The sequence below is a fragment of the Sinohyriopsis cumingii genome, chromosome 10 (genome assembly GCF_028554795.1).
Source record: "Sinohyriopsis cumingii isolate HCF-2022 chromosome 10, ASM2855479v2, whole genome shotgun sequence".
NCBI classification, from domain to species: Eukaryota; Metazoa; Mollusca; class Bivalvia; order Unionida; family Unionidae; genus Sinohyriopsis; species Sinohyriopsis cumingii.
In genome coordinates, this window is record NC_142970.1 from 40,415,739 (window position 1) to 40,436,898 (window position 21,160).

At 36.3% G+C, this 21,160-nt stretch overlaps 2 long non-coding RNA genes across 4 annotated transcripts in view; one reads left to right on the top strand and one right to left on the bottom strand.

The window, feature by feature from the left end:
• The window catches only part of LOC149789907 (uncharacterized), a 2,017,354-nt gene that overhangs the window by 1,052,317 nt on the left and 943,877 nt on the right, over positions 1-21,160 (top strand). The window lies entirely within an intron of this gene.
• LOC149789915 (uncharacterized) lies at positions 2,484-5,488 on the bottom strand. Its single transcript, XR_016424001.1, has 5 exons — positions 5,057-5,488; positions 4,009-4,205; positions 3,352-3,509; positions 3,049-3,155; positions 2,484-2,596 (listed from the first exon to the last, which is right to left on the bottom strand). It is a non-coding gene; the product is annotated as an uncharacterized LOC149789915 (long non-coding RNA).

Genomic DNA, 21,160 nt, shown 5'->3' on the forward strand with positions numbered 1-21,160 from the left:
TGTACAGCACCATAATTCTCATTCAGGACCTGCTAGACATCAACATAAGTATTTTGTACACATGTTGACACGCTGACACAATTATCCATTCAGAAGTAGCGATAAAAAGTTTCTTAATATGGCTACTGTGGCAACCACATTGTATGTGTGAGTGGCACCATCTTGTTTTTTCTTCCAGATATTTTCACACAAATATCATATTTAAAGATAACATGAATTCATACAAGATCTTGTCGGTTTATTTCATAACAGATTTTTCACTCATATTAATATGATCTTTTGAAAACATTTATACATTATAGTTCTAGAAATTTTTCATGCTCTCAGAAACTATTAAAATCAAAGCAGAAAGTGTTATGTTATATCTTTATTCAGCACTGAAAAATATTTATGAACTCTTAAAGTTTTTTCCCCTATATTAACTTAATTTAATGAAGATTTTCAGACTATAACCTTTCCATTGGATTTATTTTTTCAAACATGGCGTAAAAAGTATGTTATAGTAACCAATTTTTACATTGACTTCTCCATTGCAGAAATCTTTATAATCAATCTCCTAGTAAAGAAAAGCCAAGAAAATAAATGGACAGTTAATATTCACTTCAGGATCACAGACCTGAGGCAAATATGTCATTGTTAAATCAAACATTTTTATTGTGTTTCCTTAGACCTAATATATATATATATATATATATATATATATATATATATATATATATATATATATATATATATATATATACTTGCTGTTACTCTAAACGAAGGCTGGTGATCCAGTTGATAACCTTTTGGGGGTTTTAAGGATGTCTTTAAAATTAAGGCCTTAAAAATGTTGAGATCTTATATTAAAAATGACAATTTGAGCCTTGCAGATTCATGTCCACAGGTGCCCAAATAAAAAAAGGGGAGGGGGTGCAAGGGGCAAGCTTGTTGGTGTGTTATAAAATAACTGACTTATCATCGGTGTGCTGACAGGTGATGTGTAATTAAATCACTGTTGTAATATTAATAATGAGTGAGTCTGCACAAAGAAATTTCATACAGCTAAACTAGCTCAACAACTAGAGGCAATTAAGAAACATATCCACATTCGTGATTCTGTCAAATGGCAGATACAACAGCATCAGGAAGCTCAAGTGGCATTTATAGAAGGTAAAGAGCCGTTATACTTGTTATCTTTTTAGGGATGTGCTTGGATTTTGCCCTCAAGCTGGAGCAATCATAGGATATATAATAAATCGCCACGGTCGGAATTTATCCCCAAGCTGGGGTAATCGATGGGTAAAGTCTTATCCACAGTCGGGGTTTTATTCAAGCTTCAGGTGCAAGTTTTTGTGCATCTCCATGCCCTTGCATAAAACACAGTTACACGTTTTTTTATATAGATATTTTTCAGTTGTAGGCAGGAATAATTAGTATTTGCGAGTGTTTGAAATGAATGGGTTCATTATGAATTGAGTGGCACTACATTTCAAAAGCAAAATTGGATTGAAATGCAAGAACTGTAGTACGGAATTAGTGTTGGTTCTGGATCGTAGAATGGAATTGTGTGTGTGTGATTGGATTTTTAACGTAGCTTGAATAATTTTTCAGTCATATTGCTAGGATGTCTGCAGAGTGGCAGTTTTTAGTGATGTATAGCACTGGGGCATCATGCTGCAAACATGTAGTATGATGTTGCACCCAGTCACATTATCCTGACACCAGGCCGATCAGTCCTAACACTAACCTCTTAATGCTGAGCGTCTAGCGAGGTAGCTGTTAATACCATTTTCGTAAGTCTTTGGTATGACTTGGCTGGGGTTTGAACCCATGACCTCCCGCTTCTGAGGCGGACGCTCTAACCACTAGGACACCGGAGTGGTCAGAATGGAATTGTAACAATTACAATGGAAGCAATTTGTATTATGCTTGTTGGGGCATTCCTCACTGATGGCTGTCAGTGACATCATCATGGGAATGTGTAACAGCCACATTTTGTAAGAACAAGGTGTAGTTGGTGAACAATACAGACACTTTTCTGCCATTTCCACTGGCATCATCTCATATGATGTTATTTAAAAAAACTTCCTACAACATACTCACAACATATAAAACCTATATGCAAATATGATGAAAGCTGCTTGTGTTTCTGAAACACATATTCCATACTGGTGGCAAGAATGTCCAAATCTACATTACAAAAATGAAAACATTACCATCCATCTAGGAGTTGCAAATGTATGAAATCCTCGTGTTGGGTAGTTTTACTAACAGGCTTTACAGCAGGGCCTTCCATTAGATTTAAATGTGGCAGGTAAGTTGACAAAGTAGGGTGGGGGGTTGGGGGGACCTACCCTAATGGGGATAATTCATTTTTTTTTTTAAAGTAGCATGGTGTAAAGTAAAAGTAGATGGGCTGATAAGGAATCCACTGAATTTACAGACTAAAGGTTCAGACATTTGTTTTCAAGAGAAAAATGAAAGAAGGAAACAATACAACATATATTTTAATATGACTTTAATGTTTATTTTCTAGATTTAATTAAGATTATGAATCAGAATCAGTCTCCAACTCCACTGTAAAGTTTATCTATTACTTCTTCTGCTCAGGCACCTGCAAATTAAAACAAAATTGTAATGCTTAAATAAAGTCATATCATCTCAGCACTAGTTAGATATGCAGAAGTCATGTTAATCAGCAATTTAAAAATGTATGAAATTTTCTTCACTGCACTTGTGCTTCCCTTACTATCGTTAAGCCATAATACAAGATAACTTTGCACTTACTTGTCATTTCTGGCAAGTGGATGGTGCAATCAATTTGCACAAAGATGAATTTATTTCATCCAAATATTTCATGTGAATAAAAATTCCAAATGGAGGCACTTGTCCGATCAGACAAGATATATGCATATTGTAGTTAGCTGGACTCTAGCTCTGATAGTCCTGGGCAATAGGATAAGCTGATTTTGTTATCAGTTTAGAAATGCATGCGCTTTGCAAATACTATGCTTTAAAAGACGAAACTTAATCCAATATTGATGAAATAAGAGTCATTTGGATTACCTTGTTTTTTATCATTCTGCGTTGGTTGGGTGCATATTTGAGGGTCTCTGATATGGTCTCTTCCATTCCATTTGCCTTTGCTTTCCCATTAGTTTTCAAGCAGGCTTCTGCAAGAGTAATACAATGTTTTAAAATAAGTTTCACAACAAAGGATGCATTGCATTTTTCTAAATGCCAGCAATAATCAATGGAATATTTTTAAAACATGTACTTTGAAATGTGGTCTCAAGTTACTTTATCAATTCATTTAAAAATCTCAGGCAAGTCACATGAAAAACACAATTTAAATCAAGCCATACTTACTTATCAAAACCTGACATATCACAAGCTCTTGAAATGCTTTTTTCCCCTTACGTCCCTTTGGACTATACTCTGGCCAGTCTTTTTGTTTTAAGCTTTTTCATCATCCTGCAGACACTCTCCCCAATTGTAAACCTGCCAAGGGAGCTCAAGTAGCATATCTGAAAATAATAATAATAATAATATTACTATTTTTTGGTTTTGATATTATTATTAGTAGTAGTATTTCATGATCGATTTGACAAAATATGCTTGTATATAGTTATTTTTTGCCATGGTTTTGCAAGCAAATTTAATTTCTCTAACTTGAAAAAAAATTGATAACATTAACTATGCAACACAATGTACTAATAGCAATTATAAAACAAATTAACCACCGTGAATCTATTAACTTCATAAATGACATTCACTCAAGGATTGAATTAAAGTAGCCACATAATATGTAATAGTGTATATGTAGTAAAATACCTGTTACATGTTCATCTCTAAACATGTTTTGGCCTACATCCGTAAGACAAAAGAGCCGACCACTACATGTTCACCCCACCCCCAAAAATAATTATACAGGCACTGCAGAACTTGCATAATGCATATTGAGGTTCACAACAGCAAATACAGGTTATAACAGTTTTTTAAATAGAAAATAAAGCCCCAATTTACCATCTTCTTGGAGAGTTTGGGATTCTCCTCCAACCTCTGGCAAAGGCCCTCTAGTTCCTCCACTGAATCACATGGCATTGCAAGAATTTCTTCTCTATATTCTGTGTCTGGGCCTTGTGTATGAACTTGGAGGGCCAGCTGCTCCAACAAATTCTCAATATTTGTGTCCAGTTTCATAAGTACATTGAACTGGAAATCTGTAAGAGATTTGTGATGAAATTAGTTTTGAAAGATCAAGATCATTATTATAAACTCCTTAAAAAGATCTGTACAGTGAACATGGGTTTAACAATGAAATATATTTATGGAATAAAATACATGGTTTTTGTTCAGTTTATATGAAAACTTTTCCCTATAATCCTTTATATTTTTATTCCCTGGATATGTTGTTTCACTGCTGGTGTCTGTAAAGTCTGCATTCAATGTATATGGTTTAGGCGTCTGACTTACACAAGACAATGGTATACATCAGAAAGAAAAATAAAAAAAACAATGGAATGATGAACAGTCGACACATCAATGAAAAATAATTCATTGCTTATTTGCACAAATAAGTCTTGAACAGTATGTTTTATGACCTATAATTTAATTAATTAACATCTCACAATGTTCTGAAATAACAGTATCTAAGCTACAAGAGCTTGTGCTTTCATGTCATAATCTTCCATTTTGCAAACAAATTTTGATGTTGAATCAATGTATATGACCTTAGCATTGAACACTAACATTCAAAATGTCTACAAGATGACAAGACTATTATCAACTGAAGTGACAACAAACCAATGAGTTTTACGTGCATTGAACATAAGCATTTTTAAATGCTACAAAATGTGTTTTTAGTGTATGGCCACAAATTACCCAACATTTTGTCAAACATAAAACAGTTCTACTACCTTAGATGAGAATTAAATTGATAAATACAGTGTATAATTGACCTACTCGTATTTAGAGAGCTGTAAATGAAATAAGAGATTATATAAAAGTCAACACCTGTAGTATTTGTTTCATTATTCTATAATGTACATTTTTTTCCATCCTCAATACTTACTACTTGCAGAGGAACTGGCAGAGAGAAATCTTTATATTCTCCACTCCAGTGTAGATGGGGATGGTGATGGTGTTGTCCTTCTGGATGCAGCTAAGAGTATAAAGATTATCACTACTCCTTAATTGCAGTAAAAAAGAAACAAAGAAATCAGACTGGATTTTTTGGCATGTAAACAAAATGCATACTGGTTGCAATGACCACTGTATATAAAGCAGTGATACAATATATCACAAAATGCATTCTTTTTTAACAAAACATCTAATCTCATATATACAGCATCATGAGTAAGTAAGTACTCTTAAACACATCTTATTAAACAGACAGAAAAATGATGAAATTTATATATACTTTTGATAAAGAATTTCCAATTGTGGCATGGTATAAAAGCAATTGATAAAAAATAAAAAGAGACCAGATAAACTAAATAGAACATACCAGCAGGATAAGAGGAAATCTTGGAGTCTGCAAAATAATCTCCATTTCAGGAGATTTAGGATGGGATGGCTGACCAGAAAGGTTTCCACTTGAGATTTTCATCTTTAAATAATCATCCTAGAGTGCACCAAAGTCATGTGAACTTGATCCAATTCCAACATTACTGCTGCTTGAGTGCTTAGATCTAGTATTGCCTTCACTAACTGATGTTATTAATACCTCTCTCTCATCAGCATAATTTACATCATTTTTTCAAAACTCCCATTGTAAAACCTCTGCTGAAGAAACTAACACTACACCATAAGGATTTAAAGAACTACTGCCCGGTTTCTAATCTCCAATTCATATAAAAAATCTTACAAAAGGTTGTTCAATCCCAGCTTGCATCTTGTCTGAGATCAAACAGTCTTTTTAGCAATGTACAATCTGCATATCGCCCTTGCCACAGGACACAAATTGTGTCTGCAAATAGATTACACTCCAGCCCAGTTGATCTATGTTGTGGTGTTGCACAGGGGTCTGGTCTTGGACCTGTTCTCTACAGTCTATACACTCAGCTGCTCTCAAGTGTCATAGATCATCATCCAGTGTCTCACCAATTGTACACTGATGACACCCAAATATACAAATCTAGCCACCCAACTGAAGTTGATGCTACCATCAACAAAAAAAATAAAAAAAGCAATGCTTACCATTTGAAAAGAGGCAATTGTCACTAGAATATTCTATTCAAAATGATATTAATTTTGGACACAGGGGATACCACCCCCATGTTTTCCTGACTCGGGATATGTCGGCCTATTCTGTGCACAGCTTTAAAAAATGTAATGTTTATCCATCGAGCTATAGAAATGAAATACATTTACTGTAGACTGTTTCTGTCAGCAGTTAAGTTGAGTAATTAGGTCAGGTTTATAGCTAGTCTACAAAATTCAATGTAGAATGCCAATAAATGACAAGATATATTTTTGCAAACTAAAGTGATCTTTAAAAAAGATTAGTAAAGTTTAACATTTTATAAAAAATGAGCTATTATGTGGAAAAGAAACAACAATGAAATAGGATGCATTGTGTTTACGTCTAGTTTTGGAAGGTACCGTCTCTAAGGTACCGTCATAATTGTACCGTAGTTTAATGGGTGGAAAGGCCATTGAAAGGTAAGGGCAGTGCGGAGACCATCGAGTATGGTCCAGAATAGCTGAATCTTTGTAGATACATAGATCCATTCGTAACTTCAGTCCGCAAGCGAAACACTGTACTTCGTATCCCAATCCTGACTCAGGTCCGAAGTAGACAAATCCTGTTCTAGCTAAAACATACGAAGAAGGTAATCCTTCCCTATCCGTAGGCCATTTTTGAAACGTGTCCAATCGACGGGCACAATCACAATAGTCAGGTAAGAAGACTGGAACATGGTAGGGTTTGAACTTGGAGTTCTCACTGGATTTCTCACTCGATTCTTGCTGTGGCGAAGTCATCCTTCTGGTGGGTGGCTATCCTCTTACAACCAATGTTTTATACCGACATGTCCATACGGCAAAGTAAAGTGGGTAGGAAGCCGCACTCGCTTCTGCTACACGATTTGATAGACTTTTTCCAAGGGTCGACTGACGATGTGGTGTGTGGGTAAACGTACAATCTTGTTGGGTTGATAGGTGGTCACTTTCTCTAGACTGCAAGGCTTCTTTCAATACGCCAAAGTTGACCACTCGACTGGTACGATAATTCAGAGTAAGTCCTTTCACTTTACACTTCGTGTGCACTTCTCCTTGTTTGTCCCAGTATTCGTAGCCGTGATTTTTGGGACCGCCACTGACGAAACTTAGAATCTTGTCATCGGGGTGCTCGTCTGTCCAGGCTCCTAAACGGTCTCCTTCGATGTCAGGGTGCTGTTGACTCGGGTGATCGATATAAATGCAACTGTCCATGTCAAAGTACAAGACACGTTCCCCTAACAGTTCTAAAGCTGTCATGTAAGCTGCTATGATGACATTTCCAAAGGGGTCATCTTCTACAAAGTTCAGATCTTCTTCGTAATTCACCAAGATCAAATCCTCACGAACGACGTCCACGTGTTTCATGAATTTGGCTTTGTCGTGAATGATCTGAAAGTAGCGGGAAGGTTCGGTCAAATACTCCGTCTTGGGTAAACACGGTCATTGTGCCATTTTACCCCACAATCAATTTAACATCACTTTGGCAAACAATCGCCTGCCTTCGTTTTTCTCAATGTGATCTAAAGTAATGCCTTCTTGTGCCCAGAATTTCCCTCTGAATGTCTTTTGGTCTTCGGGAGTGTGACACCAGGACAGATAGCCACTGGCTTCTTGCTCAGTTTCAAAAAGGCATCCACGTAGTCTGCGAAAATGCCTTTCTGCGTGGGGTCACCCTTGTGGAATTATTGTGTCTTGGGAAAGTGGCAAATTTCGTACACTTCTAACAGTTGGTATCCCATGTTCAGAGCTTTGAACAATTCTACGCTGACCCATGTCCCCGTCAAGGCCCGTTCTTCCTGGGTGTGATGACAAGGTTGATCTTGGTTGCACGTTTCAGCACAAGTACGGCACAAAGGAAACATAAGTCTGCCTTGGCAATGGCGAGGTAAGACGGGATGGTATAGGTTCGTGGGAGGCAAAACTTTGCACTTGATCAAGCTTTGGTATTGTCGAATGTTTTTTAGGTCGATGTGTTCGGTGAACAATTGTGGGTGCCCTGCAGGAAAGCAACAATATTTGCACACGTAGGGATACAGTGAACACACGTCCAAGTATTTGATTTCTTCTCCTTTCTCTTCGTCAGCTTGGTGCAGCAAACAGGTCGCATTGGTCCTTCCTCCGTACAAACTATCACTTGGGTTCAGGGGGTCCATGAACTGGTAACTTTCCATGAGGCGTTTAAACTCGGGATCGGTGTTCAAACGGTGATTGTATTTGTGTTCCCACATTTCCACCACTTGGTATCCTTCCTGTTCTAACTTTAGGCGTCGCTGACAAATGGCCTGGTACAAGTCTTCCATGGTTCGTTGTAAGAACTGATTTTTAGTGCCGCGGTCAGGGTAACGGACGGTACATCCGTGAAATAAGCAACCATTAAACTCGTACATGATCTTGGGGTTTTCTAAGTCCCAGCCATCGACCGAATGCATTCCGATGATCTTTTCGCCCTGTCCGTTGCGGGCATGCTGAATCTATGTGTCTTCCTTGTCGCACAAGTAATGCAACCAGCATGGGGCTTTGACCGAGTATTGACGTTTGACATAGTTGGTCGTTTGAGGACTGATGACAGCCACCGTGTTTTCAAGCATGAATCGTTGTCGGTAGACTAAGGAACACGCTTTGGCAATGGTGCAAGCCTCTTTTAAATGATCAACCCCTCCGTGTTCCATGAACAGTTCTCGAAATTTTCCACAGCATCGCAGTAAAATGTCCACGTCGGAACGACGATACTTTAGCATTTCTTCCTGAAAGTCGAAAGGGTCGGAGGCGTGAGCCTGGTACCAAGCGTAGAAAGTTTCTCGTTCGGTACGCATGTTGTCAGGGTCGTAATAGTGAGCCTGAGGCTGGGGTAGAACGGCGTGTTGATTGGCTTCTGTATTGAAAAAGTGTGGAAAGTACCCTTTAGCCATTTCTGTCATTCCAAACATTTTAGGCATTCGACTCAAAGGCATGGCTAAGTAGCTCATCGAATCTTTAAACTGCACTTGTTCCACTTGCATGAAAATGATTTTGGCTCCGTTCAAAGTGATTTTAGGACGCTCGATTCCACGTTCCGTATAGCATCTCAAAAGAAACTGTCCATCGTATCCGGAGAAATTGTGAGCCATCACCGTGGCATGGTGATGACATTCTCCATAATAATGTTCGATGTCCTCTTGGCTCCACGTCTTGTCGATGGGGTCTAAGACCCATTGTGTGAAATCGGCTAGTGTGTTCGGTCCTTGAAAGATTTTTTCACGCCCTCAAGGAATCTTAATGCAGTGAGGGCAATAACTGAAGATAGGTTCTTGAATCACTTCTCACACGCTCGATGAGCCACGCAGAAATTAGGAATGTGAATACCGGTCTCTTGCATGCATTCGAAATCGAAAAAGAAATTCCCTTTCTTCTTCTTGTGACCATCCTCTTTCTCTGGTTGGGATTGATATTTTTGCATGTAGCATTGGTGTTCCAAGTCCACGATGCAGTGACAAATGTGACATTTTTTTCTTTCCTGAACATACGTGTGCCTTGGTACTGTTGATACATAGACCTTGTCCACACATTGGGCACAATCTCAGGAGTTGACAAGCACATTTCTTTTGTGAACCTTGCATCTTCAGATGTTATTGGTAACAGGCAGGGCTGACAAATGTGCGCAGACAAGCAGAACAATGCACTGGTTCTTGCCCTTCGCTCAGACAGGGTTGAGATGTCAAACATCCTGAGCATTTCGATCCACAATGTTTGTGTTGCTCTCGATTATTATAACCATCATAAGTCACATTTCTCACAGTAATATTTGTATCCCAGGAATCCAGTGATAGTGGCAATGGTATCGAAATGGTCATCGTGATGATAGAGGTGAATGTATTTTCCATCCTTAAAGTCTTTCCCTCGAAACAACAGAGACCCGCACACTTCTTGAGGGTGCACTTTCAAGGTGTATCGTGGAGCTAGGGCATCTTGCAATTTTTGCATCTCAGGAATGCCACAGGATGTGTCTTTGGACAGGCATGCTTGTTGTAACAGAAGTTCTGCTTCATTTCGTTGTTTGGCTCGGTTCGATTTTCGAATGTTCTCCCAGGCTCTTTTCCATTCTACCGTGTCGTTCTTGTCGGCATAGGTTCATCCCACCACGATGGCTCGGGCTAAACACATGTGGTCTTGAAAATTGTTAATTTGGACAAGACTTGTTTTGGTAATGCGAAGGTTGTTGACCAATAAGGTCTTTCTGCATTGTCCGGTCAATTGAGGAGGAGAGACGTGGGTCATGTCCAGTGTGGCTTTTCCATCGGTGATATCAAACTGGTCATTAGATTGTTGCACGTGTTGAATCTTGTCCATGACTTTGGAAGTGGTCAATTCTGCAGGGCTGCTAAACTCGATTAAAACAGGGGATTTCAAGCCGTCATGTTGTATGGAAAGTCTCAAGTGATCATCTTCTTTGGGTTGACATTGTCGCTTGAGTGTGGTAAGGAAAGAATCCCACATGTCGGTGATGAACCCTTCTGCTTTCTCTAACAGTACTTCAGACTTGAAGTCTTTAAACTTCACTGTGTATTTGTAAGCCGTAGTTCTAAATTTTCTAGAGGGACGCTTTTTCGTCTCTCGAATGTCATAGTACTTTTCAGGGTTGACTAAGGGTGGTAAACTTTGTTTAGAGGGTTTGGATTCTGGTTCACTCATGTCCTCTTCAAAATCACTGGCATGAATTTGTGCCAAGACTTCAGCCCTGGTACGAGGCGATAGATCACGTTTCTGCCTCTTACTTTCTTCTTCTTTCTTCTCAAATGAATTGGATCATTTCATCTCGATAGCAAAAAGTCAAATGACTAAAGTGTAAACACCATGGACTAATTTATAGTCATAGCAGACCAGCGTATATAAAGGGTATGTGTCTTGTCCTTTCACTATTCATTTCACTCTCAAACTGAGCACAACGATGGAAGAGACTACCAAGATCGAACGTTTCATCAGAGCTTTGCGAGGGGTCATTAGACAATTCTCTTCAGACCAGCCGAGGGACTACTCTCCTTCCTTTCAAGATAAAAGTCAAGATACTTGCTATATCTGTCAGAAGAAAGGGCATTGGTCTTCAGAGTGTCCAGACCGTCAAAAAAGAAAAAAAGGGGTTAGAAGAGACAAAAGTCAAGATACCTGTTATTATTGTCAAGAAAAAGGACATTGGTCACCAGACTGCCCAAAAAAGAAACAAGAGGAGTCAGAAGAAGAGAGGGATTCTTCAGAGGAAGAGGAAGAAGAAGAGGAAGAAAACAGACAGGTGAAGAAAAAGAAACAGGAGAAGAAAAGAAGGGAAGAAAGTGAGGAGGAAGAGGAGGAAAAAACTATGACGGTGAAGAAATTAAAAAAACAGAGAGTGAACAATGAGACAGAATAAGTCTATGAACTTTTTAAAGTGCTCTGTTGTAAATTGTGAATTGTAAATATTTATAAAAGAATAAATTAATTATAAAAGGTAAGTGTCTTTGGGTTTTGATTTTAAAATAGGAACCTACACTCACGCAGACTCATACACAGACAGGTACTATTGGGTACAATGTTTTTTTTTAGTTATTGGCAATTGAAAGTCTATCTCTTTTCGAGAGACGTGGATGGCCCTGAGAAGGGCCTTTTTTGGTGTAAGGGGTGAGTTTAAACAATCAACTTTAACTGTCTTAAGCCTTTGCCATGGCCAAGGCCTACTTCTGGACTGCGTACTGTTGATGATGATTTCATTGAAATCACTAAGGGTGGTGCAGTAGGCGTAGTCACAGGGTTGGAGTGATTAGATTGGGAAGGTCGTATTCTCTTCGGCCGTAATAAAGAAGTTTGATACATTTGTTTCAGACTTCTTAACTCCGCTAAAATGTCTAACAGTACCGTGACCGTTTGATTTTGACACCCTTGTTTCTTTGCTGCTGCTTCTTCTTGTTGTTGTTTTTTTTCTTACCTCTTCTTCTTGCTGATGTTGTTGTAGGAGAAAAGCTTGTTCCGCTTCCTTTTGCTGTTGTATAAATTTCTCCAATTCTTCTTTCTGTCTCTGTCTAAAATTTTCCATGTGCGGTAATGAAGGAGAAGGTGACGAAGGTTCAGGAACAAATTCTTGCAAGGTAAAAAAATCCACAAAATCCCAATTCACCTCTTCTGAAAGTAAGTCTGGGTTCCCTTGGGTAGTCTCCACCATCAGTGCACCCCAACTGATCGTTTTCTGAGTTTCCGTCATGTTGAAAAACTGTTGCTTAGATTGACTGCGCACAGGCGCTAACGAATCTATATAGACTATGTGACGTCACAGACTGCTCTCTTCGGATTGGACGTGGGCTGACTGAATTTTGTAACGCGTGCTTGGATTGGTCAACAAACTCAATCCGTTTCAATCCTTCCTCCCCCTATAAATAAGTATAGTTCACTGCATTCCTTCACCTGTTACTCAGCACCCCAACATGTGGACCGACGTACAATCTTCAACGCTTGTGTCTTCGATGATGTTCCGGACAGACATATCAATGTATGTCTGATCCAACTGGACAGTTATCCACAGGACAGACACCAGCCTGTGGATGCGAGGAATCTTATGTGGAGCATCAAGGATGCCTCAAAAGAATCTTAATCTATGGTCCTGCAGTCAGGAGCAGCCTAAGGTCAAGAAGAAGATGTCACAGATGCCCTTTATGTTAAGGGTATATTAACATAAAACCAAAGGCCCTTTTCAGCGCCATTCCTATCTCTCGAAAAGATCTTGACTTTCAATTGCCTACCCCTTTTTTTATTTTTTTGTTTAAAAAAATAATAAAAAATAGAGACCCCTCCCTGTTTCAAATTTCGCCTGTTCCATTTTCATAGACCCATCAGGTCGGGACCTTATTAAAATAGGGTCCCGACCCTGTTCCATTTCCCCTAGTCCCAAGACAGTCCCACGATTTATTCCCCATGTTCAATTTCCCTTGTCCCTAGAGTGAATAGTTTTTTTTCTTTCTCCCATGTTAAATTCCCCTTGTCCCTAGAATGGATATTTTTTTTTCTCCCATGTTAAATTACATAGTCCCCAGAGTGGATATACCATTTTTAACATGGAAGTTCCCTAGTCCCTAGACCGTCCCTATTCACTACTACCATTGTCATTACCAGCCTGAAACCCAATTTAATGCCATTTGTATAAATTCATTTCAAATAAATATTATGATATAGTTGAAGTGTAAAGTCAAGCAAGTATTCTGTTTGCAGATTTTACATTTTAGATATTATAGTAAAGTCATATTTTCTCTTGTTTAGTAAACTTTATTGCAACTGGTTCCAAAATAGTAAATCTTATTTAATGTTCATTCACCAGAATAGGTATTAATACAATCCCGAATTAACTGTATTGTACTAAAATATACCCTGATCTTGTGTGAGATTGTAATATACAGAACTATACCTCAAGACAACAATAATATATTGAATTTATATTGTATCAAGACTGTCATGGTTATGAACTCCAACTTTATTCAGGTTTTTTCATAATAAATGATCATCTTGTGCTATGGTTGAAAAGAAATCAAAGTTCAGTTTAACTCCATTCTCTCCATATTTGTCAGTTGTTAAGAGGCATACTCATCCTCAGTGTTATAGTAAAATGTAATCTTATTTGGATCAATCTTGGTGGTGTAATATATGAATGGAGAAAGAATATTATCATCCAGATTAAAATATGTTTTATTCAGACTCTACTAAAATTTTTAGTTGGATATGGGTTACGGAGCCTGATGTGTACGAACAAAGCAATGTGTACCATGACCTTTTTAATTTAACATTTTAAACTCCTGCAGAAGAAAGAGATTTTTTAGATCCATTAAACTGTATTAATAAAAACATTTCTTCAGTATGATTTTCATTTACTTAGTATTGACAAAACTCATATTTTAAAGTTGTTTTTATGTGTTTGGTTTGGCCTTTTATGGTAAACCAATACAAGTAAGTTATTTAGTGCCAAGGCACTTTAAGTATAGTGCCTTGCCCAAGGACACACCATGGTAGCTAACCCAGGTTGGTCTGATGGCAGAATTTGAACCTACCTTATTTCACAGGTCCAGAAAGCTAACCACTGAGCCACTACAGCTCCCCATCTTATAGTGGAATGCTGGTATACTTTATGATCAAGAAGGATGGGTTGGGGTATGCATGTTGCATCTGAAAAAAGTGATGGAATTTTTGTTTACATAATATTTTAGTCATACAATATGAATCATTTTCTATAGATTTAAGATGTATCAGATCAAGTTAAGAAAAATCATATATTCTGTTTCCTGGGAATGTACTAAAATTCACTGTTATTGTTTGATTTTTTGGTAGTAAGCTTACTTGGTATTTTTTTCTTTTTAACTTGAATACCTAATTTGTTAACATCCTATTCTAAATCTTCATAGTTCTGTCTATTAAGTGACAACTGTTGATACATGTAGGGAAGTTTTTGTTTATATCTTTTGATTTTTGTGATTCTGGAAGTTGAAGTATTTGTTGTTGTATTATTAACCATTTCAGTAATTTAATGAATGCAGAGTATACTGCTCTATAAATGAAATTTAAGGGAAAATAATGTAAAAGTATGTTTCACTGCAAATATAAATTGTTTAAAATAATATATCATTTATCATATGACTATTCAATTGTGGTAACTAGTATTCCATCCAATATCTATATATTAAAATATGTCTTTTCATACAGCTGGTGATCATTTAGATACAAGTCCAATTGAACATAATCAAATTATCAATGCAGGTGTTTTTATTAGTAGTATTATTGCAAGTATAAGTGTTAGTATTAAGATTTCATATACAGGTATGATAAGTGTATCATAATGTTTAAATGATGCTCCTTGTTACAACATAAAATATGTTCATTGAAACAAATGGTTCACTGGTAAATTGGCAGCAAAGGTCTTCACTGAATTATGTTGCATAAACTATTTTACAATAAAACATATATGATGCATCTCAGTTATGATGAATGTGAGGAGGAGGATTAATAATAATGCAATTTAAGTTATCTTCATAACATAAGTTCTAGCAGATGTGTAATTTTTATGTAGTTCATCATCAGTTTGAAACTGGTGTATGATTTCTGGATCTGGACATATCTGGTCCCCTGCTGTTGTGCTGCTTTGGTCTTTACAGTTCATTAGGATATCAGTTACACTTGGTTTACATTTAGAACCCCATGGGATGGAATGCCCAGTTTGAAACTGAGAGAATGGTTAATTATCCATAATATAACTCCTGCAGTTATTATTAGGTTTGATATCAAGGTTATTCTTTAAAAGCTTTTCAACTCAGGTTCTGTTCTACCATACAGATAAATAAAGTCAAATTCAAGGTTTTCAGATTTGTCCAGTTTGTTTCATGTGTTGCGGCAGACAGACTGTATATTGCCACTGTACCATATAAATATCAGTGCTTAGTCTGCTCTCAGTTGCTGTGGTTTGATTAGTTACAAGTGTCATCACATGTGACTAATTATTGACCAATGTAATAAAACTTGTATAATTAGAAGGCTGTATTTAAAAACTTTAAAGATCTTAAATGTGTGCTAGAGGGTAGGGTTAGCAGTTATACTCCCAATTATGTTTGTGATGAGCAAAAGCAGCTGCACAAATTTGAGCTTTTAGTTTGGTTCTGGTAGGGTCAAAGGATGCAGGTACATTTTACATTCATTTTTTACTAGAAATAGCTATTTTCAATATTTTTCTGTGACAAGGCAACTAAAAGAATCAGTATGTGCCTTATGCATGAATAAAGTTCACTAGTACTATAACAAATTAGCATACTTTTCATCACCCCTCTACCATCAAGATTTTTTTATATTTACCTCTGTAGCAGACACAAATAAAAGTCGGCAGCTCATTTGCAGACTAAGTTATGCATATGATCTCCAATGCTCATCTAACTGTGACAGGCAGTCACCAACAAGCCAACCTATTTCCATGCCTAACTCAAAGTAAATCTGAACCACATTATAGATTTAGCTTACGTGTGAATTTATAAATGCTAGGCTTGTGATAATTAGGTTCATGCCTTCTACCTTAAAAATTAGAGGGATGTCAAAATACGAAACTATCCAGTGAGACCTATGATGTTACTTTTAATCCCTATGGGATTTGTGACATAAAAAACCCAAATGCTTTATGTATTAAAAGGTAACTAATGGGGGCAGGATCTGCAGTGAATCAATGGTTAGTATGCTAGACTCCTGATAAAAATGTTTGTGTTAAAATCCTGTTATCAAGTCAACCAGGTTACCTACTGCAATGTACCCTTGCCTTACTCCAATTCCCTCAGTACTCAGTAAACAACTAGTGTTGCTGTACATAACAAAACCAGTCCATATTGATTTTACATATTTTACTAAATCCTGACAAAAATAATTCTCTAAATAAAGAATGATTAATATGTGATGGTCTCGCATGTAATCAAACTCTTCCAAGCTTTTAATGATATGAACCGATTTATCAATGTTTATCAAATTTGCATGAAAATCTATTTCTTATTTGTCATCAAATATGTTCAATGTTTTGATCATATAAGCATTTCTGCTACATTAGATCAAAATAATCTTTTTGTCAGAAATAGAGCCCTTATAGTATTTGCAAGGTCAACCAATCAGATGCAGAATTTGAGTTTAATATGAATTAATATTTTTTTTACAAAATTGCTCTTTTGCTATATCTTGATGAGATAAATCTATTCACCAAGTCTGATAAAATTAATGAGAAATAGTTTTAAGAGCATTAGCAGGAATGGCTAGTGAGATGTAGAACCACCACATTATATGCATAGATTTTGCTTATAGCCTCAGACATACAAGCAAATAATTAAACAAGTCAGAACTAAATTGCATCATAAACACTGTTGTGCAAATCATAAGAAACCCTGCCAATCAGATGCAAGGTCACTTCACTACCATACCTTTATCACACTCATAATAAGCATCATTGTGAAACTTGACTATATAAGCCCAATGGCCAAGCATGATCAAACTTGAATCAGCAGTAGTGGTTATAACCTCATGTATTTGTATGCATCTTCACTTCTTCAATCTAGATCTCATTTATATAAGCATGTATTCTAAGTTTAGTAAAAACTGCACTACATGTATAAATATTGCATGCGGTGGTAACATGCTCAGATGAAAGATCGCCTTATTATTATTAATGGTTAACACTCATCAAACTTCAAGGACAACTTAATGATTTTAGCCTATATTGTGGAAGTATGGCTTTTAGGCTGGTTAAAAAACTCAACTAATCTTATACATGATCACATGTATATACTTGGATTTTGCTCATTATTAGATTTATCCAAGATGTTGATTTAAGCCCAAAACCAAGTTTTATATCAACAAATTGATCAGAACTATGGACTCCAAAGTAGCTAATTTATTACTGTTGAAAGACAGAAAGGGATGTGAAATAAATAACACACTCTGGACCATTACATAAACCCACTTAGCCTTTTGACCAGTTGAGATAAAATATCAACAATAATGCTAAATAAGATTGATAAATTATGTTTTCTCACATTACCTCTAGCCCTTTTCAACATGGATGGTATTTTTCTTCCACATATGTCAGCTCTTAATTAGTGGCCCTTTCCCATCATGAATGTTGTAGGTGAAACTCTCAGAATTAGGCTTTTTAATTTATATCTGTAGAAGATAAAAAAACTATTGGTCTGCATATATCAATGTCACCATTTCTGTATTAGATTAAAATACCATATGTGTGTGTGTGTGTTAATTTTAGAATTTAAGCAAACTTGTCTCCATGTGTTTATTTTAAAACTGATGATGATAACACATAACAGGTTCAATGGATAAAATTTTATTTCTTACTTCTTACAACTGCTCATTATATCTGAATTTGCATTCAATGTTTGTTTTAATTAACATATTTGGGATAATGGGCAAATTATTTATTTAGTAGTTTATCATTATATCATTTACCAGTCTTTTATCATTCAAATATGTAAAATATAGTACCATTATCCTGACTTCATATTCTATATGATATCCCAGCAATACATATTAAGCAGATAAGTGCAAATACAAATGTTCAGAATGTACAATTTACTCCAAGCTCAAAGAAGATCAGCAAAAGATAATATCCAAGAAATTACCAAACAAAAAGCGAAGTTAACGCAGTTACCTTTATTATGATGTCTCCAACACCAACGGTACTGTACAGCTACGTCTTCTGAGTTTTACCGTCATCTTGTCTTTCAAACCAGAATTAATTTCTTGAGCTCTTACAAAATGAAGAAACTTTTAAATACTATAATTTAAGCAGCTTCTTTACATGCCATCAGATAAATTATGGCACAGTGTTATGTCTGTCAGCAAAACGCAACTTCACATTTGGACGGCGCGCTGTGTGGGCATCGCCGACACAGCAACTGACATGAATTCTCTATTAGCAGACAATGATTCGGAATAAATCCTTCGCAAATCTAACATTCTCGATTTTTCATAGTTCCACTTTTCATTGTTGCATCTGTTTGATTGTACAATTGCTAATGATGTTCAATGAATCAACTTCAATTCATCTGCTGTCTGAAATCCCGGTTCAGTTGGTATTTTCTTCCGCGCATGATGCCGTGTAAATAAAAGATACGGTCGACATTCAAAGTGGTTTAGGTTAATTTATTATTTTTCTTTATTAAGGTCATTTGCAGAAAGTGTTTCGCTAGGGTGAGAAAAAAAATATAACAAAAGAAAACTTTCTTTTCCAACGCTAATACTGTATATATTTCAATTTGTGATTGATGCTATAAATAAAAAAAATAATAATAAAGCATTTTAGCCCGTGGCTTCGGCACGGCACTCGTTTTTGTGGGTTTTTTAAATGTTGTTAGTGTTGTTTTGGGGTTGTGTTTTGTGTGTGTACCACACTAAAAAACATACCAGGTATTAGGCCTAACGTAGGAAAAGAAATTATCCTCTATTTATTACTATTCTTACTGTCAAATGACGCAAAAGTGATCAAATTGCTATTAAGATTTTGTTTTGTATAACACTTACCGCTCGTTTTCCTCGAGATAAAGCAGCCACTTCAAAATGATTATAAAATCTGTGACAGATGAAAAACGTGGTTTAAATAACTCGTAATCGCCTGCCTTAAAATACTGTAAAAATTTGCTAATGTATTTCATGGCCCTCGTTTGAATAGATACCAATGATCATGTATATCGACCAAAATTTGTATATTCCTACCCACAATCATATATTTTGTATCGGTAAGTCTCCCTCTTGCCGAAAATGTCAGCACCATATATATTTTGCAAGTAATGTAATGGGCATAATAATACACACACACACACACACACTTTTTTGGGAGTGGGGTGGGGGCAACGGACAGATGCCCCCATTTCCAAAAAAAGATAAAAAGTATTTTATATTTGTGTATTTCCCCCTCAGATGTGTTCTACGTTTTATTAAAACAAAATTTTATATAAAAAATTTAGTTTTTAGAATTTTTGATGGGGTATTTATGTTTCCATAGTGTTATCTAAAGGGTTGTTCGTCCGAGTCTGGTTTTCCTCACCTTGCTCGAAGTTCCTTCCCTTGAAATGTTTTGTAACCTTTGCTATATGTCGCCTAGGTCTCAGTGTTTGCTATATGTAATGGTGTTATATTGTGTGTATGCTATATTTTCTTTATGTTTGAGACAGCAAGTATAGATCAAATATCTTTCCCATTTGTATTTCTTCCTTTATGATGTTATATTGTATCTTTTAATTTGTTTTATGGTTTTCTAATTTTGACGATGGAATGGTGTACTATTTAGATTTTGTTTTAAAAAAAATAATTTCCTATTTTATTATTCGAGTGATAATATGTGTCGTTCCTCATAATATTCTTTAATGATGTTGATAGGTAGGTTACGCTCGATCCAAGGTTCACGCTTCTTCATTCTCTATGTGTTTTTCCTGGTCGCGTTAGACCTCCTTTATTTAGTTTATCTGATTATGCTTTATTGAAAGATCCAAACGTATTTATGAGACCACATTATTCTATAGTGGTCAACCATGCAGTGCGGGAGAAGTTAGTAGGTTTTTAAACTAAGTGTTATACAGTATGTATTTGTGTCTTTATTTTGTCTGTTTATTTTCTACATTGGGTGTTTTCAAAGACTCATGATGGGCCTGTGCACTTCACTGAGCCCTGTGACTTAGCCCCATGATGTCATCGCCATTTACTTCCCCCTTATATTTTCCCTGTATCCCTTCCTATATATGTCTTTAGAATTTTCTTTCAGAGAAAGAAGAATAAAAATTAAATTACAAAATTCTTTTATTTTTTCCTTTCTTCCTTTCTTCCCTTTTCTCTTTTAAAAAAAAAAACGTTATATGGGTTTCTTTGAAATATTTGAAATAGAATTTGAAATTTTCTTTGAAATATGGCTGTTGTGGGGTGCGAGGAGGGGGTATGGGTATGGCATCAGCTCGCAATTGCGCTACGCGACCCTTCGGTCTGTAATACCTATTCCTCCCTCACCCTCTCTCCCCCAATTCCAACATCAATTGCGTTATATCAACCTGACGGTAAGTATCTATTCGTCGTAAGACGTATTGAGTTCTTGTTGTGGTTAATATTCTTATTTTTAGCACGTATCTTATTTAAAAATCTGTATCACCTGTCCACAGGATAACATCGTAGTTACTATATAGTCTATACATTTTAGAACGATTTTGTTTTCGCAGTCTAAATCTATGAATAAAATGTTATTTTTGTTATACTTATATTTTTTGCAAATTTTCATTATTAACTTTATCCTATTATGTTTAGTTTTATCACATTGGACAATCGTATGTAGTTTGGTGAAGTTCGCTGTTTTACATAAAGGGCATTTCGGCATTATCCTCAGCATACGATGTTTGATTGTTTCTTCGCCTGTTAGCCAGGTGTTGTGCAGGTATTTAAAAATTATACTTTGTGTTTT